Source organism: Marmota monax, unplaced genomic scaffold (assembly GCF_021218885.2).
Source record: "Marmota monax isolate L192 unplaced genomic scaffold, Marmota_monax_Labrador192_F-V1.1 WCK01_AAM20220418_F8-fsc00024, whole genome shotgun sequence".
Classification (NCBI taxonomy): domain Eukaryota; kingdom Metazoa; phylum Chordata; class Mammalia; order Rodentia; family Sciuridae; genus Marmota; species Marmota monax.
Window position 1 is genome coordinate 5,455,666 of NW_026695224.1, and position 27,519 is coordinate 5,483,184.

The following is a 27,519-nucleotide window of genomic DNA, read 5'->3' on the forward strand; positions in this document are numbered from 1 at the left end:
TGTTCTGAGAGGGTTTTCATGGAAAAATGATACCAAAGGGGTCTTGGGGTGAGCAGCCTTCCATCATGGCTCCAGGTGACCGACCCCTGCACCCTGGCGTAGGTGCCTTTGGGTAATTTCCTTCCATTCAGTGTGGGTTGGACCAGTTGACTTGCTCCTGATAAATAGAATACAGTAAAAGTGAAGTGATTCCCCTTCTGAGATCAAGTTACAAAAGATGACGGCTTCCATCTTGCTGGCACTCTCTCTCTCTCTGGCTCTTTTATATGTGGTTGCCTTGAGAGAGACGGCCACCTGGCAAGGTAGAGAGTGGCCTCTGGTCACGAGCTCACAAGGAATCAACAACATCACCTGAGTGAGCTTGGATGCAAATCCTCCCCCTGTCAATCATTCACAAAAGACTAGAATCTCCCACAACATCTGATGTCGGGTGGCCTTGTGAGAGACCCCTGAACAGAAGACCCCGCTACATTGTGCCCGGATTCTTGACTTGTGGGCACTGTGAGATGATCAATGTCGCTGTTTAAAAGTCACAAAGTTTGAGGGTGACTGAGCTAATTTCCCCTGTGGAAGGTCAAACAACTTGAATGAAGCACTGGCAAGATGCACACAAGATTTGTAAACTCTCTGGTAGAGAAGCACCCCCTGTGACAAGAGTCTGACCTCCATTCCCCCATCAAAGACCTGTGCCAGGAAGGGGCTTGGAAGTGCCTCAAGTCTGGACCATTTCCTTCCAAGTAGGCAGACCTAGAGCCACCCTCAATATCTCTATGGGCCTCTACATTCCAGTTCCTGAAACTAATGAAAAAAAGAGAGACCCATGGAACGCCTGCTCCCTGAAAAAGTAAAATCATCGTGAAATACCGCTATCCCTCTGTGTTCATGGGGACTGGCTTCAGAACCTCCCGTGGTTACCAAGGTCTGTGGGTGCTGAGTGCCTTTTATAAAATGGTGTAGTATTTGCCTATAACCTAGAGACATTTTCCTAGGTACTTAAGATCATCTCTAGATTACTTGTAATATCTAATGCAATGTAGATGCTACACCAACGCAGTTGTTATACTGCATTACTTAAGGGATAACAACCAGAAAAGTAGGTCTGTATATCCCCACTATGAATCCAAATTTTTTCCCAAATATTTTCTCTCTGCTTTTGGTTGAATCCACAGATGTGGAATCCACAGATACAGACGGGTGACTGTGCAATTGAACATAGGCTTAAAATCACCAAAGAACATTTTAAAAAGGAAAAAAAAATGTTTATGGAAAGAAAGGCTCCAGAGTTTGTGTGTGTGTGTGTGTGTGTATGGGCACACGTGTGCGCAGATTTGCTCATATCCGTGAGTTGTGTGTGTGTGTGTGTGTGTGTGCGCGCACGCGCCTGAGAAATGAGAAGAGGAAGAGTCTAAATGCATACTTCCATATTTTTTTTTCCCTGTTTTTCAAACTCACTCAGTCTGCCTTCCAGCTGCCCTCTCTGCCAGATGTTGACATGTAAAATCTGGCGACAGAAATGAGAGGAGGGCAATAGGATACAGACAAATTTAGCTCAACAAGCCAGCATCAAATTATCCAAAGCTAAAAGTGATCCAAAGAGATGCAGGCACCAGCCTAGGCTCTGCTTCGGGGCTGCCCAGGGAGCTGGTTCAGCGCGACATCTAACATGCATTTCTGGCATTAGTATTGTTTCAATTACTAGACCATTCACATCTCGGCTGACACATGCAATGAAACTTGCTCCTTGCCTGGTACATAATTTAAGGTAAAAAGAAAAGAGGGTGTGTTTCATCATGGTCTATCATATCTTTGTCTTTTGTTCTGGGAGGTATTTGCATACCTAAAGGGAAATGGCCTCTTTAATTTCTTTCCCTTCTCCTAATCAGCTGAGGCCTATTAAGAAGCGCTCTGTATCCTGTAATCAGACAATTTATACAGCATGCACCCTTAGGCAACAGCTATTATAAACAAGCTGGAGAAATCCTTTACAATAAATGATTAGCATGGGAAGACACCATTCATAATTAATTTTTTTTTTTCTGTTTTTGTTGGCAGATGGTCCGAGGCATCCAAGCATGGCCTATTGCCCACGTCTTTATTCTGAATAGAGCAGGGCAGCCTTGGGAAAATGCTGGCTGCTTAGCTAGCTCGCTTTAAAAAAAAAAATATGATCCCTCCCCTGCCTCCTATTGGTGTTCAGGGCTTGAAGAACGAGTTAGGGAAGAGTGCCCAGGGGATCACATGACTGTACCTACTGGTCCTTTGCCTGCCTTGCTAATTAGAAGGTGTTCCAAGCCTCATGGTAGACTGCATGAGGGGCTGAGCTCTCCCTTCCACCATTTGCCATGTAACTGCAGAGTACCTTTGTCATGCTGTCTTGCTCTGACTCCGTGCTCAGCTGTGCAACTTGCTTTGGCCAATGGCGTGTCAGCAAGTGCGATACACACCTAGGTTTGCACCACACTTGTGCAATATGGCTTCTTAACCTTACCTTGCACGGGGAACATGCCCAGGCTAGCCTGGTAAAGGAAGACAGACACAGGAAAGAGAGCTGAGTCATTCTATTCATCTTAGCTGAGATCTTTCCAGATGCGTCAATAGCCAGCCACCCTCAGACTTGTGAGCCGACCCATTTCAGATCAACCAAGTTCAACCCAGATAACCTAGAGAGCTAGATAAAAGTGTAGTGTTGTAGCCCACAGTTTCTATGGATTTCAATGATGGCGGCATTATTGTGGCAGTTGACGAGTGGATACATCCCCTAAATTGATAGATAATCTCTTAGAGTACGGAGAAACAGGATTTGGAAACCCATAACTCTAAGCCTTTGTGGATGGTGTAGTGTGTCTCTTGTGAGCATTAACTTCAACTGCTAAGAAGGTTAAAGTGGTCTTGAACTTGAGGTATGTACATGTACACACACACATGCTATGTACTCAGGGTTGTGTCAGTAAAGGAAGCTGCTAAAATGTCACCCATGACCTGGAAATGAAAAGGAAATGGGATTTCCCCATTCTTCCCCATCTTCCTACTATTTTAAGATAGCTCTCCTAAGCCCCCAACATCCTCTTTTTCCTGTCCTTCATTATTCCACTTGTGTTAATCCATGAAGTCATCCAATTCTCCTCTGAACTCCTTTTAGGTGCTCAGCATCTGTGCTCCATACACTAGCTTTTGGTTTGATTCCATTTTTTTTTAAATCAGATTGCAACTCTTTTACCTTGGATCCCTTAATGAATCTATAACTCTTGGGAGGAAGACTCTGGTACCAAATACTTGTATGGAATCAGCACAAAGTAAATGCTTCTGGCAAAAACCAGATGTCTCCCATTTATGTACTCCTTGATTGAAGCAGAGCAGGAGATGTCCTGGTGAAGTTTAACAAAGGCACTAACTTCTTCTTTCTGAATGAAGGAGCACACTGCTGTGTTAAGACTCATTGTTTCCAGGACTGTCTTCAGAACCATGTTGTGTTGCTGGTTTGTCAAGGCTGTCTACCTGTGATCATGTCTGAAGGCAGAGAGGACATTTGGGTGCACCCATCAGCCATCCAAAACATGAAGTCCCTTCTGGTTAGAGGAGGCCCCTATCATGTCAGGATGAGTGGTAAAAGAAAAATACTCTTGTGAATGAATCCATGAAAGGCCAAATTTAATAAGCGTGAAAAAAGTTAAAAGGTTTTATTGATCTGTACATTGAAAAAAGAAACAATTTCGTCTTATGTTTAGCAAAATGGGGTCTATAAACACGACAATTGGTTCAACTCTTAGAACAAACAGAGAGTGGATCAAGGGAAAATTTTTGGCATATTTTTTCAACAATATCACCTGCCTACCCATTGGTTTCTAAAAATTGAAATCTCATTTAAAACACATCATTTTTTGGAATGAAAACAATTCGAGAGCTCCATCGGTTTTACAAAGAACTCTATTAATTCTTCAATATTCAAATCATGTCTTGAAATACTTTTTCTGACAGATATCATTGATTTTACCTTCTTTCATTTTTAAATGGTCAAACTCTAAGAAAGTTCTTATTGGTTGATGGTTTCGTGTGTGTTCAGGGTAAAAATTTCATGAAACTTTTTACAGTTTAACTTCGGATTCTGTGTTTCAGTAAAAAATTTGCTCCAAATTACTCATAACTGATGTGTGTGCGGGGGGGGGGGAAGGGGGGGCGGGCATTGCTAATGTTAATCAGAAAGTAATGCTTGACTGGAGACCAGATTTATTAAATAGTTAGAACGTTACTTTGAAATATGTTGAGCTTCTGATGCTCACAGAGTTTCTGGAACTTCATGACTGTATGCACTTAGATAGGAAGTAATTGAATGCAGGAACCCCTCTGTAAGGCTAAGTAAGTTAGGAACAATGAAAGAGGTAAAAATGCTAGAGCTCAAGTTAGGGCAACTGAGTCCTAGTCCTACCAAGTCAAGAGTCCCGTGACCAAGCCCAGTCCTCTCCCCTCTTCCTATCTATAATGATGTGACTACAGCTGCCCAGCCTACCTCTCAGGTTCCTTTAGCGGTCAAAACCAGTCCAGTCTTCCCACTGTGAGGTTCTTTACTGTGGGAAGATAGCTGGAGAACCTTCGACCCTAGTGTTCTCTGGGTGAGGCAGGACTCACTGGACCCTGTCATCACTGAGAATAGCTTGCTTGGCTGCTCCTTGGTGCTTCTCTGATGGAGCGCTAAGTTTCCAGGTGTTGGCTTCTTAGCTCCCATCCTGTGTGGGCAGGAGGGGGGCCTCCTCCGTATTCTTGTCTTGATCTTTTCTTCTGAGGCAGAACACTTCTCTCCTTTAGCAGGTGACAGTCCTGCTGTCCCTTAGACTTCTATGATAAGTGCTGTTGTTGGATGCTTTGGTTTTAGCTGCTTCTGGCATTTCTAGATGATTTTGGCTATCCAAAACCCCAGGCAAACTAAAAAGGGGTGGCCTCCAAAGAAATTCCCAGATTAAATTCCGATTTCAGAGCCCCCAGGCTCTTATATTCCTAAGAGAGGTTGTCTCTGATCATCTCTGCGAATGTGACGGTGGGGAGGTGTGACCCTCTGTCCTTGCTTTACTTACTCCAGGACAGTTTTGATGCAATGGAGAACTTTGTCCAAGGGGTTCCTAAGAAAGAGCAGTATGTCCCTCACAAACACCAATTAGAAGAAGACCTTGTGTTTACAAAGCTTTGTGGAGCCTAGCTTGCTCTATTCTTATAATAAATATTTCTCTGATCTGTGTAGCGACTGTTGGTTCCCATTTGGTTGCAAGTGACATAAAACCCAATTCAAATGACTTCAGTAAAAATATGAAGGTATAGGTAGAGATGACAGGAGACTGAAATGACACATGACTCAAGACCCAGATTCCTATGCTTTGTCTGGGACAGCTCTGAATCTGCAAGTTCCCCTCTTAATAGCAAAGAGCTCTACTAGTCTGAAGCCTCACACCCTCATAGAACCAAACCAGAAGGAAGGAGGCTTAGGTGCTGGATGTGAGGGTCAACTGCACTCAAATTTTATGAGTGAACATGAAGGAGGATGGTAACTCAAAAATGTACCCAGAGCATTCCTAAGAAAGAGGGTCCATGAATGGATGCTAGCCTCCAAAACAGTCGCTATAGAAGCCAAAAATGCTTGCTCTTTTTTTCAGATGAGGAAGCTGAGATTAACTGATGCTCAAAGTTTCTCTGGAGGAAGTGTGGGATTCGACTCTTGAACCTTGCCCTTCTCTATATCAAGTTCAACATCCTTTTTCTTGTGCATCATTGTTCTTACCTAATCTGATGACATGATCAGTGTCCTACAACGTCCTTCACCAAGTGATATAGACACTGTGTCAGGGTTTCACTGGGGAGTGGTGGAATTCTTCTACTTGAATTTCTCTCTGGACTCTGCATTCAGAGCAGCTGAATGGTGGTTGTTATTTTATATGTTGACAGGGCATTCCTAAATTGCTGAGGCTGGCCTTGAATTTGCAATTCTCCCACCTCAGCCTCCATGGTTGATGGGATTACAGGCGTGAGCCACAGTGCCCAGCTTCTTTTATGGTGCATAGTTCCCAATGAACTCTTCAATATATTTCCTACCATTGGAGTTTTAGTAATTTTAGATAATGTAGCACTTCAATGATACATTGATAGTATTTTCTTTCTTTTTTCATATGTGTTAAATGTTGTTTCTTCCCCCCAAAAGTATTAAGTATAAGTACCCAGTTTTCTTGGACTATATTTTATACCACTTTGTAACCTTCCCAATGTCAAGATGTGTACAGAGTAGGTGCTCAATAAATATTCGGTACATTAATTACCTAAGGAATTAGGATTAATCACCTAACAGATTTCTTGATTGGTCAACTAAAGGAATCCAATAAAATGGAAATTTAGGAGAAGTTTTGCTTACATGGAGCTACCAGAGGAAAACCTTGGATAATGGAAAGTTGGGTCAACCTGCAAACCTTTATTACCTGTGCAGGGGAGATCCTGACTGTAGCACTGGAATACACCAACAATGAGGCATGATCTTAACTCTCAAGGAGTTTAGGGTTCAGGATCAAAGCCCAGACAGACATGTGTAATCATCAGAAATGTGGAAATATAAAAATGCAGGGAAGGGAAGGTATTGAGATGGGTGGAAGGGACAGGATGAAGAGCTGAGGACTTCATAAGGGAAAGAGGTAGCAGAATGGGCATCTCTCCCTCTTCCCCTGCCTGGTCCACCCAGATCCTTTTTGATGAACTGCTGAGGTCATCACTCCTCTCACTCTTCTGAGGACTACTCTCAGGCTGTGGGGCTGCTTCACCCCCAGATGCAGAGACTTGGGTAGCCCCTGGGTATTTACAGCCCTCACGAGTCAGCCTTTGGCCAATGGTGGACCAAGCTGGGTACGAAAGCTCAGGTCCCTTGACTCCAGGAGAAACCTGATGGGAGGGCTCTCCTGCAGGGCCAGCCAAGCCCGACTTCATCTGCTTTGTGACCCAGCTGATGTTTCTCCTCCTCTGTGCTCTACTGCTCTAGGTGTTCTGGCTTCTTCTGGAAGCAATTCCTTAATCATTCATGAATCTAATCTTCATGCCAGGGTCTGCCTCCGGGGACCCCAACCTAACATGCATGGCATTTCTCACGTGTGGCCTGTACTCTGGGATGCCTCTTAAAATGCTTGCTGGGCACAGTGGTGCACGCCTGTAGTCCCAGCTACTTGGGAAGCTGAGGCAAGAAGATTGCTTGAGCCCAGGGACGTCCAAGGCCATGTGGGCGATGTACCAAGGTGCCATCTTGGGGAAAAAAAAAAAGGACAGATTCTAAGTCCCCATGAGACCTTCTCCAACAGAATTTTGGGAAGCAGGGCAAAGAATCTGCTTTTATAATAATGACCCATGAGAGCTTCTACTTTTCATTAGACATAAAATAATGAACATTTTAGTTTTGTTCTTTATAGGGTTGATGCCTTCAATAACTATATATCAAATATTTGGGGGTGGAGATTAATGGGTGGGATACACACAAACACACACACACACACACACACACACAAATCAGCCTCACCTCAGGATCTGTTAAAGGACAGAATGACCTGTCTCAGAATTGATGTTGCTGTTCTGTGTGGATGGTGTGTGTCTGTGTGTCACATTGATGCATATATCTTAAAAACATTATTTTTACTTCTTCAACAGTGTTTTTTTTTTTTAATAAAATTTTCTCTGGAAGTCAAGTTAGGTAGTTTTCTATTTTATTTTTTAAAAATATTTTAAGCAATTGAGCCCTGTAATTGGAGGCTTAGAAAAAGTTCATTACGTGGCCCCCCTAAACCCAGGACTGTAGGATTTGATACAGGGAGTGTGGGGGGGGGGCCCTCGTCCACTCTGATTCCTTCATTATGCCCATCCTTAGGGAGCACATAAGAAAACAAGTAATGAGCCCCCAATTTTCCATTTTGCAGATGGAGGGCCAAAGGCTGGAGGAGTGGGGCACTTGCCCAAGACCACATGTCCCTGTGGGGCAGTGTCCATGTCCAGCACTGTTTTCTGCACCTGGTGGTCAGAGCTGCCTCCACCAACTACTATTAGTTATTGAAAGGACATTAATTACTGTGTTATCTCAGTGGCCTCCTGGAGATCTGTTTGATTGAAAGAGAAGAAGATAGATTTTATTTTTTTAACTAGGTCACATGTTTAGTGCTCCTGGGGACTCAATGCTTTGGGGAATGGAAAATGGCCTCGGCTTGTTTGATGTCGTTGAGAAAATGTTGAACTCTTCCCAAAGTGTCACGTGCATTTTTTTTTCCCTTGGTGCAGCGGAAATTTAAGTAAGAACCTAGTCCTTAGATGTGTATGAAAATCGTTGAATGGCGTCCACCCCAAGCTGCTACGAAGAGAGAAGCTACGACCTTAGTCATCAGTCCAGGCCGATCTCAGCGGCTCCTGCCCATCACGTTGTCGGTGAGCTGTTTTTCCTGGTGTCTTCCTGGGATGCCTCTCATCCATTCCTTTCATACTTTACTCTGCCTTCAGCTGCAGGGAAAAGTTGCATTGGGTCAGCCCCAAAGCCTGTCCCTGCTGGTTCACTGTGGCTTTCTCTGATCATTAGCCAAACCAGGGGACTTCTCCCTGGCTGCTTAGCTGCTGGAAGTTCAGATGTGCAGTTCTACACAAGAGCTTCTTTCCTTGAACAAGCAAACAAAGTAGGCACTTAAAGATAAAGGGACAGTCGTGTCTTCTGGCTGACTTAGTGAGGGGGGCTACTGTCACGAGGGACAAGGTGATCAAGTCAGGTCTCAGGGAGCAGGTACTGCACCTGTGGTTGCTCTCGAGATCATGGTAGAAGAATTGGGGGGATCTTTCCTCAGATCCTTTGATGAGCCACCTGCTAGGTGGGGGTCTCCCTGGCTTCTCCCCGTGAATCCCTGACTTCCTGCCCACATGAGTGTCCTTGCTGGGCTGCACACCCTCTGCTTCTTGTTTTCGTCACTTCCTGGTAACTTTGTCCTGTGCATGGCTCTTCAGAACACAGAGTCGGCTCGCGGCATTGGATCCTTAATCCCACTTTCTGGAAATAAAGTTCTATTTAAATATAGAGGAGCTTGTTCTTCCCAGAATCCCTCAGTGAAGTAACGTGAAGAATCCTGGGCTGGGGCGGGGGCTCAGTGGTGGAGCGCTCGCCTAGCACCTGGGGGGCACTGGGTTCTATCCTCAGCACTACGTATGAAAGTAAAATAAAGGCATTGTGTCCATCTACTATAAAAATATTTAAAAAAGAATCCTTTTGGAAACCAACCATCAATCTGCTCATGGAGTTAATAACTCCACTCCAGGTAGGACACACGTATACTCTAAGGAGGTTTTGGAAAGATCCAGAAGATGGTGATGAAGGTGCCCAGGTACGTGGACAACTGGGATGTAGGAGAGACACCTGAGCGTATGTGTGGGTCATGGTCTTAAAGAGGGAAGCAAGGGGCTCCAGGACAGAAAGCCCTGGAGAGAGTCGGGAGACCTAAGTTGTAAAATCAATTTGAGGCCCATGTACTACGAAAGTACCACTCGTTCTTGTGGAAGACGCTGGTGCCAAGAATGAGGGGAGGTCTCCCTACTCTCTCTCATTTCCCCCCTTGCCATTTGCTTCTAAGAGGATGAACATTTTGGCCCATCGCATTGTGAGAACATCTCTGACATCTCTAACTCTACCAAATTAAAAAAATTTTCCACCCAATTACCCATCGGGTACCAAGTGCCAATCACCTCAGAAGTCTCTGGCTAGGCATCCATCAGAGCAGACAGAGGCTCATTCGTGGCTCTTAAAAGAGTGTCCACCCACACAGGCAAGCTTTTTCTTTGGGAGGAATTCATTAAAAGAAACACACACACACACACACACACACACACACACACACTCTCTCTCTCTCTCTCTCAGGTCATAGCTATTTCTTTGGCCTGAGACGTGCAAGAATCCAATCCAAGAGGCCAAGCATCTATAAATGGGGCTCCTTGGTCTCTCACCTCAGTCCCTGAGTTTGCAGGCAGCCTGGCTTTTTGCTGCCTGAACCTAGAGGAACTTTGCTAACTTGGTTAAGGTCTGAACTTTGGTCTCACTCACCTTGTGACTTGAGGTTGACTAAAAGGACAAGCTGCTTAGCATCCCCCAGAGATGGGGAGGCTGATGCCTGTGAGCAGATTCCTCTGAAGGGAATTGAAGCCCAATAATGAGGGAGGAAGAAAGAGTGTGGGGACCAGAGGAATGTGTTTCATCTTCAGGAGACAGAACAGCAACAGGCCTATGTGAGGAGGCTCCGTCCGGAAGCATTCTGTGGCTTTCTAATGCCTCCCGCCATCACTGAGAGACCAGCTCCTTCTACCTGGAAGAGTGCCAACGGCGGGAAGAGGCCGCCCGAGACCTCAAACATGTCCAGCTCTGAGCAGAATAAGTCAAAGGACTTCACAGCTCCACAGGTCCTTGGGGGTCACTGTCTCAATCCCTTTCTTTGGCAGAAGCACAGTGAAGGAAAGAGGAACATCTTCAAGGCCATGTACATACCCACCCATGGTAAAGCCAGACTACAACCATCCAACTGCCTCCTGCCCAGAATAATTTTGTTTTGTTTTGTTTTAGATCCGAAAGAGACAAATATCTGATTTAAGAACCCAGCAACAAGCCAACCCTCCTGGATAAGTCATTGCTGAGGTAAGAGGTAGGGATACAAATGAAACAGGAAAACCAAAGCCATGACATCCCGTGCCCACTGCCTCCCTTCCACCCTCAGACATGGTGATGTGGAGGCGGCTCGGAGCTTGGCTTGGCAACACCTCTTGTTAGCCAGACAGGTAAACCTTTTAAAGCAATGTAATTGCAAAAAAAAAAAAAGTCAAATAGAATAATGTTCTTAATTTTCTATGCCTTTAAAATGTATTTTGAATTAGTTAGGGCTCAAATCAGTTTTCACTTGGCATCTGCAGCCAAACATAAGGGTAGAGGCCCATTTGAGCCTCCAAGGTGACTGGCTGTGGGAAATTCCCTGGGATCAGGAGGTTCCACATCACCTCTGTTTATGATAGTTTTATTTTGCCAGAATAATCACATCTCCAGGTCTTACCACTGAAGGAAATGTGGATTTCCTTCTTTAGCTCCAAATGGAAAAAAGTTCAAGGTGGGCTCACTCCATTTGGATTACTTGAATGAGCTCTTCTTTGGACCAATCCTCATCAGAGAAGAAAAGGTGATGCGGTGGCATCTATTGTCTGCTCATATCATCCCAGTGTTTCATGTTTCCAGTCTCTCCTGTCTGAGGAAGCCTTTGTATTTAGGCATCAGGAGGAAAATGTGGAAAAGACTTTTTTTTCCCCTGCCATTTGTGGTCAGTGATTATCACGTCCCATGGGGTCATCTTGAAGAATTCTAGCATCAACAGGAGACTTAGGGGGCTGGGGATGTGGCTCAAGCGGTAGCGCACTTGCCTGGCATGCGTGCGGCCCGGGTTCGATCCTCAGCACCACATACAAACAAAGATGTAGTGTCCGCCAAAAACTAAAAAATAAATATTAAAAATTCTCTCTCTCTCTCTCTCTCTCTCTCTCTCTCTCTCTCTCTCTCTCTCTCTCCCCTCTCTCACTCTCTCTTTAAAAGAAAAAAAAAAACCAAGAGACTCAGTGCAGTGATTTGATTAGCAATGCCTTTCACGGCTATGGAGAGATGAAGCAATGATGTGCATGCCACACATATTATCCCCATGCAAGGGACTTAAAGGCACCTAAGCCAAACTAGGGTCACAAGGAGCTTTGGATATGTCAGAGTCAGGTGAAAGAGACAGTTAAGATATTCACTGCAAGAAGGTAACCAGAGTCACTGCTATGGATAAATACAAGGAGTAGAAGTAACATAGAAGAATCTAGAAAAAAGGAAAGAGCAATTTTTCTTATGGCACAGATATGTTTTGATTATCTATACTCCTTTGGAGAGGGGAGCCAGAGAAATGATATTTATCTTAAAACGCATTATTCTGTTTTTTTTCTTCAACATATTTACACATCTAAGTGTGACTTAAGTTAGCATTAAAATGGTATTGCATTGCTGACAGACAGCAACCAGATAAGAGATTATCTGAAAACCCTCCTGAGAGGCGACAAGGTGATGTGACCCGGTGATTGCTTGCTGTAAAAGGACTATTTGGAGTTTGCTGATGACTGCTGTACATATTACAAAGTTATATTTGAAAGAGCACTCTCACAAGGTCATTGAGGATACTTAGTCTATGGCATGATCGTGTGAGGCTCCACACCACCTCTGTATGACAGGTCACCTCCTGCCCCTTCTGACCCTCTTTCCTGTTAGAAATGAGCTGTGGGAACTTGGCCAAGTCCCTGAACTCTTGAGCCTAAGAGTCCTCATTGGATAATCCTTCTGATAGAGAAATGATGAGGGTTAAATTCTTCAATCGTGCCTGACATTCAGTAGTGCTCAATAAAAGATGGCATTAAATGTCAAAAGCCATCCATCCCTCTGCCCCCATACACGAGCAGGCTCTTAAACATGTATAAGATCTAGATCCCGGAGGACTAATGGCCCAGTTAGGAACATGGCTGAGCCTGGATTTGAAGCCTTCCTTGCTCAGAATCTGTCTTTGGTAAGCTCAAGGAAGAGACCAAGAAATTAGTTTCAGATTGTTAGCTATGATGGAGGGCCAAGAGGCCCTCCTAGCCAAATCTGCCCCTTTCCTGTTCTTTGGCCAGGTCATGAGCCTGAGTGCCTTCTGGTTATATGACAGCGAGGTGTTGGGGCCACCCCAGGGTCCCACAGCTTCTAATGCACACCACACGCACTGGATCCCAGGTGTGTGGTGCACATAGGCCAGGGCACCTCTCTCTGGGCTTGGTCCAAGCCACAGTGCATTTGGCCTTGGGCCTGCTTTCCCTTTAAAATCTGAAGCCCTTGAGTGTTTTTGGTGGAAATTTAATCCACATGGCACTTTACTCATTTGCATTTAACTCAGAAAGATGTTGTTTCTGAAGAGGTGGTGGATGGTCAAGAGCCACTTCTTTCTTCATCCTTCTTTTTTCTATTGTCCTCGTCTTCCTTGTTAACATGCTCCTTCTCCGCCTCCCCCTGGTCCTCCTTTTCCTCCCTATAATTCCTCTTTCTCAGGAAAAGAAATTACTTTTCCCCCCTTGGGCTTGTAAAATATCGAAGGCCAAATGTCTGAGCTTGCTGGCCTCTTAGTACCCGTTGATCTTAACGAGAGCTACAAGATTTCTTCCACGGCAAAACTCGGAGCACTATTTCTATTTCAGTGTTTGCTCCAAGGCCATCATCACAGGGTACTTTAAGGATAATGCTACTTAACGCAGTGTAATATTAGTCATTTTGATGACTCACATGAGGGAGGGGGTAGAGCAGGTGGCTGGAAGGGACGCTTTGGAACATAGAATTTCTGCAAATTTTAGGTTAGAGTGCATTGTCTTCAGACTCTTGAGGGTCAGAGGAATTCTCCAGACCATCGTTACCCTGGATTTGGAATGAAATCCAGCACATCTGTCTGACTTGGGGACCAGGGCTTGGTATGGGAACCCAGAAAGTAAGCACTCAAACATGCATGTGGAGAAGACAGAGGGGCAAGATGGTCTCCCCCTATCCACTACAGGGAGCCGAAGGGAAGGAGAGACTGGGCGAGGTCCAGTGCCTTTTTAACATTTGACTATACCTTCTAATAAATGCACTCTGCAATCGCCTTGAACAACCTTCCTCCTTCCTTTGAAAAGAAGGTAGGAGGGAATAAGCCAAAATCTGGGCTGAGGATCGTTCATGCCAAGGAGCCTTATGAAGAGCTACGTTCTCTGCTCTGTGTATGTGTGTGTGTGTGTACGCACGTGCATCTGCATGAAAAGACAGGATTGTCCCTTTTCTTCCTCTCCTATCCTTCCCAGCACACAGATCAGGGTTCAATGAACAGTTGGTACTCAGTTAAAAATTTGGTTAGATTGAACATCACTCTCCTGAAAGATAAAGGGAGACATGTGGACTTCATGTTTGAGCTGTAAGTTTAAATCTACGGCTTGAGTTGTGAAGTCATTTAATTTTCCCTGGGGCGTTTCATTGGCAAACCCCTCCTTCAACTTGTATTGGGAACTCAGGAGGGAATTCTGCACCAGGACTCGGGAAGCCCGGGTTGCAGAACCTGCTCCAGCTGACTCCTTAGCTTCTTGATGGCAGCCACATACTTCACTGCTCTGGAACCTGTTTGCATATTTTAAAAATAGGGACATAGAGCCTCAGAACATTAAAGTTCACCTTGTTCAGCTTTCCTCATTTTATAGATAAGCAAGCCAATTTGTATTTAGACTACTTAGAAATTACTATTTTGACCCTTCAAGGAGGCAGCAGGTAGAGTCTGGGCTTCACACTGCCTGGGGTCAAATCCCCACGTAGCCACTTCCTGGCTGTGTGAGGGTCCCAGAGCCTCAGTTTCTTTATCTGAGAAATAGGAAGACAATAGAAGCTACCATGTTATAGGTTGTTAAGAAGAGTCATTCTATAATGACAGCTTGGAAAAGCCCTTTGTCCATGTTGAGAAGTAAGTTGGCATTCATTTCTATCATTAACCCAAGATCATAGCATCTACCAAAGAACCCCATCTTCCAGGGGCCAATCTCCTAATATTCTCAGCCCAGACTATATATTAGACCACAGCAGACTCAATATTTTTGAAAAGTGCCTTCATTCAAGGCTGAGAACCACAGCTGTCCACATTGCCCTCCACAACTTCCAAGAATATTTTCTTTGAAGATCAAGTAGAATTTGAAAACTTTGTGTACAAATGGGGTCTCTAACCATTTGTTAAGGTCTCATTCTTTTGTAAGGGGCATAAGCTGATTTTCACATTCTTCTCATTTCAGGGGTGAGAAAAACGCCTTTTTTTTTCTTTTCTCTCCCAGTCTTTGAGAGCCCCTGATGGGGGCTGTGCCTAGCACACAGGGACTTGTTTCAGAATAACCAGAACAGCCCCCCACCCACCAGCTCCCCCTCGCTACCCCACCCCTGGAGGAGAGGTGCATCTGATCTCGCCAATCATTTTCATTGTAATGCAGAAAATGACATTATGGCAAAAAGAAGGGGTTCATAAATTATATCTGATTTTAGAAAGTTTTCCAGCCATTGTGTAAATGACAGATCTATAAAAGAAGACTGAAAATGAATTTCAAATTAAAAAAAAATAATTCCATGTTTTTATGGAAAGATTAAAAAAAAATCTTAGAACAAAATGTTTCTGAGAGTGATTCAAGGGCCCGTGGAAGTGAGCCCTGCCTGGCTGTAGGTGGGAGACTCAGAAGAGGGAGGGGGACCTGGGGTATGTCAGAACTGAGTGACAGTCACCAAGCTGGTGTGCCCAGGAGCCAGAACACAGTCCCAGAGGTTCAAGAGGGAACAGCTTAATTATCTGCTTTGAGGAGCGCAAACATGTAGGGTGTATGGGAAATGGCGGTCAGCGGGCACTTTGACAGGCCTTGGAGGCTTCCACACGCTTGATGGATGGAGTAAGGCCTTGAATTTCCCAATACATACACTTGGGGCTTGGATGTAGCAGAGGAGCATTGGACAGTTTTCTCCCTCTATTTGCACCCTCAATATCACATAAGGTCCGAGAAGCTACTGGGATAAAAATTACCTAGAATTTTTACCCTCATGGCAGTTCAGGGACGTCGTTTAAACCACTCCAAAGGCACTGGGGTGGTCCCCAGTGAGTCTGGATGGCAAACCCGCTTGGAGGAGCCCCCAAGGAGCAGGGGAAGACTCAGGCCTCTCCCCTCCCCCTCTCCTTACTCACTTTGCCCTAAGCCTGAGGGTGGGAGAGAACAGCTGATAGGGAAACTGTGCTGAGCTGGATCCCTCTGTGCAGACTTGTCACCTCAGTGGGCTGCAGATCTTGCAAAGGCTAGGGAGTCCTCTCCTGAAGCCACTCTGTATCTGCAATGGGCCCATCAGAGTCCTGTGACAGTGTCTGCATCTATAAAGTGTCTGAGGTGACTTAGTCCAGCAGGCCAGCTACTGTGGCCCAGAGATGGGGTGCAATGGTTGTGGGGTTCAGTCTGGAAAGGCTCAGCAGAGCTGGCAACCTCCTCACCAGGTGGCACGGGGGGCACAGGTCCCAGGCACATGGAAACACCCCCAGGGAACATGGAAATAGTGGTAGGAAAATAGGCTGGAATTCCCGCTGGGTGGGTGGGGCCAGGCAGAGGGAAGGAGAAGGAGCAAAACTTTGTAACCAGAGACCTTTAAAATGGTCACACTATCACATTCCAAAAAAAAGGGGCTCTGTTGTATGACAGTTTCTTTTTCCTATGCATTTCTTCATTCATTCATTCAACAAACATTAGGCACAATTCTGTGTTTTCCTATGCATTTCTTCATTCATTCATTCAACAAATATTAGGCACAATTCTGTGATAGGAACAGAACAGAGGAAACTGAGATGGGTTTCTCCATGTCCTGGGTGGGATGGGCCCGGTGTTCTGGCAGAACCCCTGGGAAGACGCTCCTGGCTGTGCCACTCTCCACCCTCACTGCCTGTCCCCATGGGTGCTGCCACCACTCCGCACCTGTATCCCACACCAGCCATGGCCTGCACAGTCCCTGACTGGTGTTCAGTTGCTTTGAGCCAATTGCTTTCCACCTCCGATGGACATCCTTTGTGTACAGTTGTCTTCCTTACAAGTATTCCCCAAGGGGAAAAGGATCCTAGAGAGGCTCTGTGAGAAGAAGGCTATGTGCCCAAAGAGGTTGCAGGGGATTCTGTTTCGGCAGTCTTTTCATCAACACTCGCCAACTTGACTCCTAGATGTTCTGGAGTGATAAGGTCTGTTCAGCTTTGATTCATCAGTGCTCCTCAAACTTACGTGGTCACAAGGCAATTTGTCCCATGACGCTTAGTATAATTTTCTTTCTTCTTTTCATATTACAACCCTTATCTGATTTTTTTTTATTTTTATGTATTGGGGATTGAACCCAGAAGCACTTTATCACTGAGCTATATCCCCAGACCTTTTTATTTTGAGACAGGGTCTCTTGTTTAAGTTGCCCCCCAGCCTGACCTTGAACTTGCAATCCTCCTGCCTCAGCCTCCAGAGTCAGGGCACCCAGCTTCCCATCCTGCTTTTGATGCTTTACTTTTCCTCTTTGAACTCAGCACACTGTGAAGCTCAGTTGTTCCTCACTGAGCATAATCAGGCCTCTATCTCCACATCCAAGGATTTAACCAACCAAGGCACGAAAATATTAAGATAGAAACGCACCTAAGCTGAACGTGCACAGACATTTTTTTTTCTCATCATTACTCCCTAAATGATCTGGCAGAACAACCATTAACATGACACTTACATGGTGTTAGGTGTTGTAGGTAACATGGAGACAATTTAAATACATGGGAAGATATACATAAATTATAGGCAGATACTCTGCCATGACTTGAGGGATTGGAGCATCTTTGGATTTGTGTAGATGCTCTTCTACTTTGTGTCCTCCCTACACTCATTAAAATTCAAGCTTTATGAAGGCAGGGACACACACACACACACACACACACACAGGCTAGAACAGTGCCTGTAACACGATGGCTCCTCACTCAACACATACCTGTTTTGGGAACTTAGCCTTCTTCCTTCAGCCTGAGTTAGACAACCTCAGGATCAAGTAAAGGCAACTTTGCTGCTAATTCCTAGAGATACCTGCTCCTGGGAATCGCCTGAAAGGCTCACTTTTCCTAGCTCACAGCTGGTTCATCGAAGTGAACGGTATATATGGCTCCTTGTTTGGAATGAAGGCATCTTCAGAGATGTGGTGAAGTTAGGATCTCTGGTTTAGATCATTCTGGATGATGCAGGTCAGTCCTCATTCTGTGGCTGCCTTACTGTGTTCATCAATCCCAAACTGTTTTGTTATACACTCTGCCCTGTACCAGCTGTCTTCCTAACATGCAAGACTCACCTTGAAGTCATTCACACCTTGCCCTAAAGCCCTTAAAATGCCCTCCTTGATTGTCCCTGTTTCGTGATGCTATCAATGTGGCTTTCTCTGTTAGTGCAGGTAGCTGATAAACTGCGCTCTGCCCAGTCAACAGGTTTGCTGGTGGTCTTTGCAAGTGGTGATTGACAATTCAGTGAATGGAGTATGAATGAACCCTGTTAACCACTAATCTAGAGAACAAGCTTTGGTAAACAGGTTTCTTACAGGCTAGGTACAAACTTTTTATTTATAGACCTTAGCCTGGAATTCAAGGTGTTTCCTGGTCACCTTTTCTGCCATCTGCCGGATCCTGGTGCCTTCAGAAACTCCTGTGCCTAAGCTGGCACTAGTCCACCTTCTCCATGGGCCACTGTCCCAGCTGAGGAAGCCCAGCCCCCATCACCCCATTTAAGTCCCATTTCTCTAAGACATTTCTTCCACCAACAGTTCACTGCATGGTGCCCTGGCTTCCCTACTAGTCTCACATGATTTCACGGACTGCATTTAGGACATGCCAATCCACCGAGAAGGTCTCACTAAAATTCAAGCTTTATGAAGGTCACTGGGCTCAAGCAGCCAGTGACCAACTCAGGTGAGAACAGAACCTACTTTTCTCCTTGGCCACATAGGAATTTGGATCCCTCCTGCATCCTCTTCCAGGGGTTTATAGTATAGTTTGTTTGTTTGGTACCAGGGATCGAACCCAGGGGCGCTTAACCACTGAGCTACATCCCCAGCTCCTTTTTATATTTTATGTAGAGACAGGGTCTCACTGAGTTGCTTAGGGTCTCATTACATTGTTGAGGCTGGCTTTGAACTCGTGATCCTCCTGCCTCAGCCTCCCGAGCTGCTGGGATTACAGGCCTGTGTGGCTGCACCCTACCTATTGTATAGTTTCAAGTCTGCCAGGACTGCCTTAAAAATTATTACAAACTTGTTGACTTAAAACAACAAAAATGTATCATTTCCCTGTTCTGGAGACTGGAAGTCCAGAGTCCAGGTATTAGCAAGCTGTGCTTCCTCTGAAGATTTCAGGGACAATTCTTCCCTCTTTCAGCTTCTGGGGCTCCAGGCATCCTTTGGCTTGTGGCTGACAAACTCCAGCTTCCCCTGTGATCTCCACATGATCTTCCCTTCTCCTTGTGTGTCTTTCTTCTGTATCTTTTGAAAGGACACTTGTTATTGGAGTTAGGGTCCCTTAGGATAATCCAGGATGACTGAATCTGGAGATCTTTAATGCAAACATACCCGTGAAGAACTTTTCACTCCAAATAAGGTCACATACACAGGTTCTGGGAGTTAGGACACACACATATCTTTTTCAGGGCTCATCGTTCAGCTTACTACACGGTTGTTAGAATTAAATTCAGTGATTTGTAAAATACTACTTTAGAAAGAAAGAAAATGTATTCCGGAGGTAAGGGAGCATTGCTTCCAGAGGGAAGATACTGAACTCCCTTTCGAGAATACTTTTCCTGATACATGATGTCCCATGCAACAGGATATGGAATTGTTTTACTCACTTTGGATGTTTTCACCTCTGAAATCTGCTCCCCATTCAGAGCTTGCAGCCATCTTCAGAACAAAGTATTCAGGGCCTCTCTGGACCAGGCAGAGGTATCTTCTCCACCTCCTCTTCCCCTGCACCCTACCTGCCAAGTCAGCCCTGAGACCCCACCATGCCATAAACACACTGTGCACATGTGATCTCTGGGCTTCTGTTGAAAGACTCCAAACTCATCCTGTGAGATTCTCCCCGCCCCCCATCTCTGCTGCTGGATCCCATTGTAAGATTTAGTTGCCTTCATTAAATTATACTGAGGTTTTCTTGGTTGCCATCAGTACCTGCCTTAATTTAACAGGTCTCTCATAAAAAGTACCAGTGACTGGGTGGATTAAAACAACAGAAGATAACTTCCTACAAGTTCTGGAGGGTCTAGGTGCAAAATTGCACCCTGAGGCCTCTGTCCTGGACTTGGAGATGGCTGTCCTTGAGCACAGACTTCTGCCTGTACACATCTGTGCTCCAATCTCTTCTTAAAAGGACTCCAGGCACACTGGATCAGGGCTCCATCAAATGACTTTACCTAATTCACTTCTTTAAAATCTTTGCAATCAAATACAGTGACATTCTAAGGTACTTGGAGCTAGAACCTCAACATATGAATTTGGGGGAGAATACTGTAGCCCACAGTGATTGCCCAGTTATTCATGTCTATGTCAGTCTTTCTTACCAGATCGGGAGGTTAAGGACACAGAGCTCTCATCTTCTGTTCTGTTTTCCTTTAGGTGCGGGGGACAGAACACAGGGTCTCACTCATGCTAGGCAAACCCTCTAACAGTGTTTCGTCCCCAGACTTTCACTTGTTTGTTTGTTTATTTTTATTTTGAGACAGGTCTTCCTAAGCTGCCAATGCTGGCCTTGAACTTGTGATGATCCTCCTGCCTCGACCTCCCAAGTAGCTTGGATCATAGGTGTGCACCCCTGTGCTGGGAAACACTGCTCATCTTTTCCTTTTTCTCTGTCTCCATCCTCATTTATCTTCCTCTCTTGTCTCCTCCACCATCTGCTCTTCCTCTTGCTTCCCCTTCCCTTCCCCCTCTTCCTTCTCCCTCCCTTCCTCCTCCTTCTTGATGACTTGCTTCCTCTTTGGGGTGAGGACCACTTTCCACCTGCTGGACAATCATCTCATCTCATTTACCCCCAACAGCAACGTACGATCTGTAGTGGCTTCGTCACCATCTTACCTGAGCATTGAATCAGGGAGGCTGGTAGCATTTTCCAATGTGTTTGTCAGGTGATGGGGCCAAGGTTCAAGCCCCAACACTGGGTGCCAAGGCCTCTACTCCACACAGAATAGTCTCCTGAGACCTCCCACCACCCCAGCCGGGTGGCTTGCACACAGTGGGTATTATGCAAATGTGTGCAGAGTGAATGAACAGATGTTGAATCATCGGGGCCATTTAAAATATTTTAAAAATAGCAGAGGAGGGTAAGAAAATCAGATCTTTGGAGCCCAAGCTATTTACGCATCTCAAAATTGCAGCAAAATGGAGCAAAAGCATGTAAACAGCACGTTTGTTAGTGGTCTGTGGGTTAATTAGTAGGTGCATGCCTGCTTCCGTGGAAATAAGACCTCATTATCCTGTCTTTTTTATTTCAAGTCTGACATTTATGAAAGGTGAACAGATATCTTATCTGTAGGAGCAGCCAGCCACCGCAGGGCTCCTGCCTTGACAAAATTACTTCTCCCAGGGTTTGTTTTCCTGGGAGTCTACTCTAGTGGCTTTTTTGGCAAGACTTTCTTAAAACATGAAACTTGGGATTGCAGATGGGAGGCAGTGATCTGGCAGCTCCATCAAAGCCACAGAAGGAAAGTGGGGAGGATCTTTCTCTTGGTGGTGACCTCTCTGATCCTGTCCCAGGGTGGGGGTGCTCCTTTCCCTCTCTGAGACCCTTGACCGGCCAAGGAACAGAAACGCTGCTGGGAATTCTTCTGATCACCCTCTGGGTACACGTCTGAAGTTCCGAGACTTCTGGGGTTCGAATAGGGAGCAGATCAGATCATAGGTGCCGCCTACCATCTGTTGTGTTGGCTGGGCCACAACTGTACTTCCCCGGAAGAGTCTGGCTCTTTTTCTCCCTCAAATTGAAGCTTCTCTGTTTGTCCCAAGCTTCTAGATAACTCTCTCCAATGAGTGATTCTGATAGCTAATGAAAACGGTCAAGATAACTCTCATCTATGGAGTGTGTGTTACACGTCCGGCCCTGTTCTGAAGGCCATGAATCCCCACAGAACTGTCACAAAGTGAATGCCATTATACTACAGATAAAGTGACCATTGATGTGCTCCTACTTCCTCACGTGAGCACAGACATCAGAATCCATCCAAGTGTATCATTTCAACGGAGGCAGTTTCTTGCACATCAATCACGTATCAATCAAGTAGATTTAAAAATGTGAATGCTTATGCCGTAGCTACTTTGTGGCCAAGCAGGATTCTAAATGCTTTATGGACAGTGTCCCTTGAGTCTTCACGGCACCTTTTGAGGACAGTGTCACTCATTCCCATGTGGAAGCAGTGACTCAGAAAGGCTGAGTTGCTCCCAGTCCTACTGCTCTCAAGTGGAACGAAGGGACTTTGAACTGAGCCAGACTTCTCTATGTTTTGTGAGATTGCTTGGGTCACAGACCCTTTCAAGAGACCACTAGAAGCTATGGGAAGCTCTTGGAAAGTCCTAGATAAAATGCTTTGAGGAAAGAAGCAATTCGTGGCTGATCAAGTTTGTCAGTCTTTGTCCTTGTGTCCCCAGTGCCTGATCCTTAATGGAGGCTCCATAAATCCACGTTCAATGAAATGAATGGCCAGTTCTGTAGGCTGCAGGGTAGTGTCATGATTTAAAGCCTGGATGGAGAGTCATAGAGCCTGGGATTGGAATGCAGACCCCCAGACCTTATTAAGAGTGTGACCTCAGGTCTCAGTTTCCTCATCTGCAGAGAAGGATAATAGCAGAACTTTGTTTTGTGGTGAGGAGCTAATTCTATAGTGTTGGATACAAAGTCTAGAGTACATGAAGTTCTCTCAAATAAATATGTCATTACTAATAACTTTAAATCAGATGATGGGCAGCTCTCTGCAATGCTCAAAGCAGAGCAGTGCCAAAGGACAGGGACGTTCCTCACCTCTGCCTACAAATCCACTCTAGGATCCATTGGCCAAAAGGCCTTTCCTGATCACCTACTTATGTGCATGGTTCTGGGCTGATTTGGGCTGCATTTAGTAAACCACATGACCTTGTGCTTGGAAAGTTTAGAATTTGCTTGGAAAGAGAAGATACAGATAACTGAGGGTGACACTTTTAGAGAGTCACAAGCCCAGGAGGAGGTCACCCGAACTAGAGACCTGTGGGTGGCTTCACCACGCCCCTGGAAACCTTGGTGAGTGAAGCCCCAACATCTACAGTTTGAGCTTTGAAGCTGCCCCTCTGTGAATGTCTTAACTTCCAGGAAGAAAAGCTAAAAAGTAGGCAAATATCCCTCCAATGGGTACACTCACCTCACCCTGGTGCGTGGCCAGCCACGGCGCATTCTATTTCCTGTACCCCCTGCCCCCTCCCTACCTTCAGTCTAACCAGCTTCCTGAAAACAAGTCTAACTTATTTCCCTGAAAAATCCTGGTCAAAGAACCCTAAAAGGAATAGTGGATTCCAGGAACTAGAGCAGGGAAAATCCAAAGATAAGCTTGGAGGATCTCATGTGCCAGAAAGACAGGAAATGCTCAGAAAATGATAAAGGTGGGTCAGAAGAAATCAGGTGCCAAGGGGAAAAAGATGTCTGATGATCCTGATAAAGATGTCTGATGATCCTGATAACCGCAGGATGTTCCAGGGAGATAGGTGGCTGCAGGATGCCTCCCAGGCAGGATGTCTCCCAGGGGGCTGTCAGGCTAATCTTTGAAGGAGAATTTCCTTATAGTCCCTGACACATCCTCTTAAGAACTTGGACCTGTTGAGGAAGTCGGTCCTTCTCAGTCTCTGGTTCCACCATCTATCCATGTTCTTCCACTCAGGGGCCAACCTTCCTTCTCTCCTAACCTGACTGACAGCCCGATCAGTCTAAGTCAATTCTATCCCATCTACTCCAAGAGAGTTCTTGATCTAGGCTTTGTATGCCATCTGCCATGCACGCCTATGCCCACGCCATCAATCCCCTCCTACCTGGCCTCTGTGCGATGCTTCTAATCCATTCTCAGCAGAGCACAGCCAAAGTGTTGCCTTTCTAGTCTGTCTGTTGGTGCAGCGCCCTTGTTTCAACTCTTCCAAGGTTCCCTGGATAAAGCACAATTCCCCCAGGGGTCTGCAAGGTCTTCTTCACGGTCCTCTGCGGTCTCATCTCACTTTGTTTTCCCTGTTTCTAGACTCCAGGCCTTTGCACAAGCAATGTCCCTGCTTGTACACTTGACCTGCCCTTTCCCCTCCCCAGTATGTCCTTTATCTGTCTGTCATTCTGTCTGCTTTCCATGAATGTTGCTTCCTTTTGAAAATGGGTCAGTTCCCTGGTTGGAAGCATTCATGGTGTCTGTCCCTTTCATTCCATTTTTGATGAAGGTGACCAGCGATATGGATTTGTCAGGACTGAGGAGTTTCCCAGGATGCTGGGCTTCAGGGCTAAAACTGGGTAAGTCTGGGTCAAACTGAGACAGGTTGGTCATTCTATCCATAATGGGTCATTCGGTTGTCCAATGCCTGCTCACAAGATTAAGCAAAGGGCCTTGTGTTTTGTTCATATCTCTGTCCCAGGGCGTAGTACAGTGCTTGACACACAGTAGATGCTCAGTAAATATTTGTTGCTTGGATGGAGGGATAGATGTAACTTCAAGGGTCCTTCCAATTATTTGGTCTGAAATCCCATAAAAATATATCTGAAGAAAAAAGTTGTAATGAAGACATCCTTTGTAATGATCCTTGAGGCAAATGGAGGGTGAATTCTGCTTGTAAGAAGGACAGAAATTGGAATAAAGGGTTGTTTCTAAACAGAATGTCTACATTCACCCAGAATGAAGAGGCAAGTAGTAATGGCTTTAGTGAAGTGAGGTCCATATTATAAACCACACCGAGCTCTTTGCATGCATCCATTCCTTAGAGCCGCCCTACCAGGTGGCTTCTACTCTCCAACTCTCCTGCAAGTGAGAAAGATGAGGTTAACTAATAAATCCAGTCACACCGTGCACAGGTGTTGAAGGTGAAGCAGTTCATCTCTGGAGTTCGAATTCATTAACTTGCCCTTTTGCCCACCTTAGATCACCTGTGCTTCTCAGCCTCAAGGCACGGAAGGGAGAAGAGGGGATCACAGGAAAGAAGGAGGACTCAAGGAGAAGGAGAGGGTCCAGAATTGATGGAGCAAGCAGAGACACCAGAAGCCATCTGGGACCCCAGGAGAATCTGAGTACCAGAGAACGCATAAGGACACAGAATCCAAGGACTAGGAAACCAAGGCTGAATGACCTTTCTCTGCTATTCCGACTTGAAAACTGTCTTTCTCTATAGAAGAGAGAGTAGAGGTATTGATCACATTTATTTTCTCATGGCACAAAAGGTAAATTAATCCTTTTAGAGCAGAAAACACATTTTTTATTGCATTCTGAGTCACTTCCTTTGAAAAAGAAAAATAATTTTTTTTTAGAGCCACTGGCAATAAAACTAGATCCTGTCCCCCACATCTCAGATGAGAATGTGTGTCATTATTCATGCATAATCTGATTCCAAATGATTCCTTGTTTACAGTTTGTTTTTTTGTATTTCCTTATGTAAGCAAGAATTAATACACTCAGACATGAAAGAAATAAGTTAAATTATTTTTACTGCTTTTCTTTAGGACGTACAATATGTCTCTTCTAACTCTCAATGGCATGCAAAATAGACGGAGAAAAACACAAATAAATACCTATAGAAACAAAGACATACCTCAAGGAGAAGATATGTGCTTTGGGGGCTTGCCTGGCTCCCTTCCTTCCTGGCCTGTGCGGGGACTCAGGGCACCTGGTCTACCCTTTCCCCAACCCCACTTGATGCCTGCTCACTCTGGCTTGCTGTCTCAGAGAGCATCCCAGTTGAGTGGAAAGCAAGATGAGCCGTCCGAGATGATGCTTTCTGCACATTTGGGGGGCTGGTGGCTCCCGGTAGGAAAGAACCCTAGCTATTCCCAATCTTTCAACCTAGAGAGATGCCGGCAAACTCCAGTGAGTACAAACAATCTGAAGAGGGTGTTTATCAGTTAATTAATCAACAGGTTTATCAGAGAATTTCAAGGTTAACCGGGGACTTTAAAGCCTTGGTTATTTCCCCATCTTGGCTACTGTGGGTAATGCTGCAATGAGGACAGAAGTACTAATATCTCTTCAAGATCCTGATTGCAATTCTTTTGGATAAATACTCAAAACTGAGATTGCTAGACCATGGGTAGTTCTATTTTAAATTTTTCTTTTCCTGTTTCCCGCCCCACCTCCCAAAATTCTCTTTGGTACTGTGAATTAAACCAGGGGCACTTTACCACTGAGCCACATCCCCAGCCCTTTTATTTTGAGATAAGGTCTCACTCAGTTTTCTTAGGGCCTCACTAGGTTGCCGAGGATGGCCTCAAACTTGCGATCCTCCTGCCTCAGTCACCCAAGTCACTGGGGCTATGGGGATGTGCCACCTGCGATGCTTTATTTTTAACTTTTTGAAGAACTTCCCCAGGCTATATTCCATAGTAGCTGTGACGCTACATTCTCACCAACAGTGAGCCTGGCTTCCGATTTCTCCTTGTCCTTACCGATGCTTGTCTTTTAGGGCTTAGTTAGTAGCCATCCTAGCAGGTGGGAGGTGCTGTCTCATCGTGGTGTCTGTTCGTCTGCGTTCCCCTGATGATCAGAGATGTCAAACATCCCATAGAACTATTGGCCATTGGGATGTCTTCATTGGAGATGCAGCTATTTAAGTCTTCAGCCTTTTTTTAAATCAGGTGATTCATTTTTTGCTATTGACTTGCAGGAGCTCCCTGTATATTCTGGAAATAAACTCCTTATCAGATACATGGTTTGCCCATATTTTCTCCCATTTCATCGATAGCTTTTCTCTTTTTAGTTTGGTTATACACCCTGTAATTTTTTCTCTTGTTGCTGGTGCTTTTAATGTCATATCCATGGAATCATTGCAGGACTGATATCATGGAGAAGTTTTCCTCTAGGAGTTTTTCAGTTTAGGGCATTATCTTTAAATTCCCATCAAGATACAATGGATAATGAAAACATGGTATATGCACACAGCAGAATATTTTTCAGCCTCCAGAAAGAAATCCTGTAATATGTGACAATCTGCCTCTTTTTTTCCTTTTCTTTTTTTTCTGTCTCCCTTTCCATAATTGCACCCTATCTTTCTCCCTTTCCTCTCCTCCCTCCCTCCCTTCCTTCCTCCCTCCTTCCCTCCCTCCCTCCCTCCCTCCCTTCCTTCCTTCCTTCCTTCCTTCCTTCCTTCCTTCCTTCCCAGATAGGGTCTTGGTACTTGCCTCTTCCCCCTCCCACCTGATTCCTGCTCACCTGGCTGGCAGTCTCACAGTTGAGTGGAAAGGAAGATGTACTTTCGGAGACTCCGGCTTTCTGCACATCTGGGGGTGGGTTCAAGGCTGCCCTTGAACTCATGATCCTCCTGCCTCAGCCACTGCACCCACTAATCTATGACCAAGTGGGTACACTGTGCGGACACTATGCTAGGGGAAATAAGCCAGACACAGAAGGACAAACGCTGTATGGTTCTCTTATCTAAAGCAGGCAAACTCGTAGAATCAGAGAGCAGGATGGTGGAGGAACAAATGGGAAATTGCTGATGGAGGGGCATGAAGTTTCTGCCATTCAGGACGCGTTAACTCTGGAAAGCTACGGCGCGGAGTTATGAGTAGAGTCAACCATACCTTATCGTCCACTTAAAATTTTGTTAAGGGAGTAGAATTTAACCACAACTGAACACACAAACTTTGAAGAGCACACGGGATGCCTCAGGGCCTTAATGGTAGTGAG